Source organism: Psammomys obesus, unplaced genomic scaffold (assembly GCF_907164565.1).
Source record: "Psammomys obesus unplaced genomic scaffold, mPsaObe1.curated_primary_1811, whole genome shotgun sequence".
Lineage (NCBI taxonomy): Eukaryota > Metazoa > Chordata > Mammalia > Rodentia > Muridae > Psammomys > Psammomys obesus.
This window is the reverse complement of record NW_026594240.1, coordinates 506,346-510,645: the sequence shown is the minus strand read 5'-3', so window position 1 is coordinate 510,645 and position 4,300 is coordinate 506,346. Positions and strand designations below refer to the sequence as shown.

The 4,300-nt window shown below is 59.9% G+C and overlaps 1 protein-coding gene across 2 annotated transcripts in view; it reads left to right on the top strand.

Moving 5' to 3' along the window:
* The first annotated feature begins 3,107 nt into the window (after window positions 1-3,107).
* Window positions 3,108-4,300, top strand: part of Rarg (retinoic acid receptor gamma) — a 19,803-nt gene continuing 18,610 nt past the window's right edge. For both annotated transcript variants that reach the window (XM_055618296.1, XM_055618294.1), the window contains exons 1-2: window positions 3,108-3,291; window positions 3,946-4,006. The gene's annotated coding sequence lies outside the window, so the exon portion shown is untranslated. The remainder of the gene's footprint in view (window positions 3,292-3,945; window positions 4,007-4,300) is intronic.

Sequence of the window (4,300 nt, the reverse complement as noted above, 5' to 3'; positions counted from 1 at the left end):
TATAATTCCAGTCCTGGGGGATTCAATGCTCTCCTCCTCCTCTTCCTCCTCCTTCTCTTTAATTTGCTTTTTTTGAGACAGGGTTTCTTGTGTTGGCCTGCCTGTCCTGGAACTTGCCCCGTTGACAAGGCTGGCCACCACCACCCAGCAGCCCAATGCCCTCTTCTGACCTTCACTGAATGCACATGGTACACATACTTATACACACACACACACACACACACACACACACACACTCACTCACAAAATAAATATATATAAAAAAAAAACAAGGGCAGCAAAGGAAGAAGTGTGATGCCAGAGCCTACAGGATGCCGCTTCTCCGAGCTGCCACCGTGAGCCAGCAAAGCACCTAGAAGCACAGCAAGGCCTAGAAATGGACTTAACCTCGGGAAAGAGAGGAAGCGGAGTCCCCTCTATGGGACAGAGGAGAAAATCCTGGCCAGAACGCCACTCAGTTGTAAGATGGGGAATGGTGGAAGAGCTTTGACCTCTGTAGTCCTCCTCTCTGTCTGCTGTGCCTGTCACTTTCGCAGTGCTGGGACTTGAGCCTAGCGTTTTATAGCGCTAGTCAATTGGTGTACCAAAACCTGAGCTGGCCAGCCCTGTTTTTCCTTTTTTTAAATTTTGTGTGCATGAGCGTCTCACCTGCATGTATGTACGTGAAGCCTGAGTGCCCGGTCCAGGAGGGGACCGTGAGCCAATCGAGCAAAGTTGTGGAGGTTGTGAACCACCACGTAGCTGCTGGAAGCTGAGCCCAGGCTCTCTGCAAGAGCAAAGGGTGATCTTAAATGCTGAGCCATTTCTCCTGCCCCAAGGCTCCTGCTTCAGCCTCCTGAGTGGCTGGGATTACTGGGCTCTGTCTCCGGGCCCTGCTTGTGTGTGCACACCCCAGTGGCTGGCCTTGGTGAGGGGCAGAGACAATTATTGTTGAGAGGGGTTGGGACAGGGCAAGGCTTCTTGGATGTTCCCCCCCACACACCGTCCCACTCCAGTCACGGGCTGGAACAAGACAGTTTCAAGTAAGTAGTTACAGTGAGCAGGGTGGATAAATGAAGAAACACCCACCACAGACAAAGACAGAGAGAGACATATGGACGAATCAAGACAAGGGGGAGAGGGAAACAATGGAATTTTAGACGCACTGTCCTCTTGGATGCTTTCCCATGTTTGTCCCCCTCCCTCCGCATTAACCTCTCCATTCCATCTGCTACCCCAAGCTGCAGCCTCAGAGCTTCAAGTCTCAGGTCAAGGCGCTGAGCTCCTCTCAAGAAGGTGAAGGAAGGGCTGAAAGCCTGCATAGGCAGGGGACAGAGGCGGACAGGGTGGTGCCTGGGTCTGACCAGTGCCTGGGCAGGAAGGGAACGGTGCCCAAGCCTGGTTCACAAGGACAGGAGACTCATTCACGGTAAACCAAGTACAGATGTGCTGGGGTGGGGTGGGGAGGGGATTAGGGCCACATTCCCAAACCGCAGCTGGGCCCGCCCCTCCTTCCGCCAGCCACCACTAGGGCAGGGCAGGAGGGGTTAACTTCGCGGGCTCCTGGCAGGGTCCGTGCCACACAGGCAGCTCACCATCCCACCCCAGCCTGAATGCCAGGGTCCAACTCCCTGCCGCGCGCCCCTCCCACGGCGCTGAGGCTGCTCCCAGGGTCCCCGCAAAGTCAACAGCAGCCGGGCACCCGGGGACAGGACCCTGGAGTACCTATCCCCAGCTCTCCCTGGAGTGGAGGGAAGAGCTCGCCTGCGCCCCCGCTGACGTCTCTGGGCTCCTGGGAGCGCCACAGCATGACTCTCCGCCCCCTCCTCCTTCACTCGATAATGGCTACCCAACGAAGTCTCTCCCAGGAGGGGCATAGCTGGCCCCTCGGTGGCAGCAAGGCAAGAGCTGAGTAATTCCAGGATGGAAAATGTGATGGACCCAGGGGCCCATTCCCCCGGCGCTGGCCACTCTGGGAGTGTGGCTGGGGCTGGCCCTTGGGGCTGGCGACGGGCCCAGCCTGTCCAATGATCTTTCTCCTGTCCTGACTCCTGACCATCCCTGGGCGACTGCTTCGGTTCTGGGCACAGGCCTTGCACTTCACTGTTCCCTGGCTCTGTAGAACAACCACGGGCGTCCCTTTCTAGGTTTGAGAGCCTGTGACCCACGGTCTGTCTGAAGTCAGAGAATGTCCCTCTCAGACACAGACACCAGCTTTGGGCTTCTAGAGAGCCAGCGTCAACAACATTCGTGGCGTATCTACCAGGCAGCCAGGCAGGCCTCGCTGGCTGAGCCAGACACAGGAACCCTCGCCTGGGCTTTCTCCCTCACACCCAGTGCAGGGCTCCTCCCACTCCCCCCTCCTTTAATGTTCTTTCAGCCCTCCTCCCAGCCTCTCCCCCTCCAAATCCAAGCCTAAAGGTGGGGACAATATTGGCAGCGAGAGACCCACGCGCCTTAACTCCTGGAGCTGACTGCAGGAGGGAGTCTGACTGAGAGGGAGGAGGTCTGTGAACCCAATTCGCAGCACCCTCATAACCCCCACTAGTTAAACCAGTTCGCTCCTGGGCCTTAGGAGCGAGAAGGCCAGGGGAAGGGAGCCGGTTTTGGCCTGCAGGTGGAGGCTAACTACAGAAGGGACAGTGCCCTTCTTCTCTGGCATGCTCCTGCCCCACCACTCCACATCCTGGGAGTGTCCACGTCCCTCACTGCCTACCCTGGGAGGTACGGCAGGACACAGCATGGCCAGAGACAACTCAGTCTCCCCAAACGCCAGAGAGAAAGGGTTGGCATCACAGAGCCCAGGACACTGACCTCTCTGCCAGCTCTGCCCGGCCTCCCGGGGACGGAGCCACGGAAGCCCAGCAAATGGGAGGGGCAGAGACCCAGGCGTCCTGGGCCGCCCCGCCCAGTCCTCCCCCCATCCACCCCCACCCCCAGCCCCAGGGCACCGAGGAGGGAGCCGGGCAGGGGCAGGCGGCAGGGGAGGGAGGAGCGAGGGCGGGAGGGGGAGGAGGGAGCCGGGCAGGGAGGGGGGGGGGGGGAGGGAGGGAGAAAAAGAAAGAAAATATTTTCCGTGTCCCCGCCTGCGGAGTCAGTGTGCGGTTTGGGAGAAAATGTGTCGGATATTTTGGGGCGGTCACGTGGGCGGGCGGGCTCCGAGAGGCCCCGGGATTGTCCCAGCCTAGAGCCGTGCCCCCTGGAGCCCCCCGTTACGGCGAGTCCCTAACAGCGCGGCGCTCCATCCCCGAGACCGCCCGACGCCGGGACCTCGGGGCTCGGCGGCCTTCCTTCCCCCGCCCTCCCCTCCAGGTGAGTCAGGCGGGGAAGCCGGCTCGCCCTCCCTCCGGGCCGCGGACGCCGGGGTCCCCCGCCGAAGGGAGCCGCGGGCGGGGGCGTCGGGAGCCCCCGGGGCCTTTCCCTCCGCGGGTGGGTGGCCAGGCTGCTGGCCGGGCTTGCGAGGGGGCTTCCTGCCCCCGCTTGGGGTCAGTCGTGACCTGGGAAGGGAAAGGGACGATTTTAGACAGCCGGCTGTCTATCTGCCCTTGCTTTTCGTGAGTATTGGGGACGAGCATTTAGGAACGTCTTGGGCAAGGGAAGCTATGCTCCTGTCCACAGAATGTCAGAGAAGACGGGCTTCCCTCCTGTGGGAAAGGCTGGCATTCTTCCGCGCACGCCCCGGGGTTCTGAAGGGTGGGTCCGATGGTCCAAGTACCCTTTCTTTCACTTCAGATGGTCCACGTACCATTTCAGTGGAATGGCAGGGCTCTGCAGAGACCAAGGAAGGGTCTAATAAGTGGTCCTGGCTGTCTGGGCCAGGGGTTGGGGGTGTGAGCTGCGGGCTCTGGGCTCCTCTGGAGGGGGCGCTTTTGGGACATTCTCAGGGAAGCCCCAGTGGAGCAAAGGTGGAGTTGGAGCAGTGGGACAGGGGCAGGGTGCCACTGACAGAGTGTCTCTTGTTCTCAGCGGTTTCCCCAGGTCCTCTCACCTCAGCCTGGCCCAGCATGTAGGAGAAAACCTCTACAGGGTAAGAACATGCTTGGTTGGTGGTCACCGGGATGGGGCTGCAGGGATGTCTGAGGTGGGGACACCAGGACAAAACGCTCAGATAATTCCCTCTGGTGGGGTCAGCCTTGGGCAGTTGAGGCTTCCGCCTTATGGCCACTCCAAACACTGGGTTGGGGTTGAGGGCCACAGCCACTGTCAGTAAGGAGAAGACTTGGAGGGGGTTAAGAGTGCGTGTGTTTAGGGTGCTGGGAGATTGGGTATCCCAAACACACACACACACACACACACACACACACACACACACACACACACA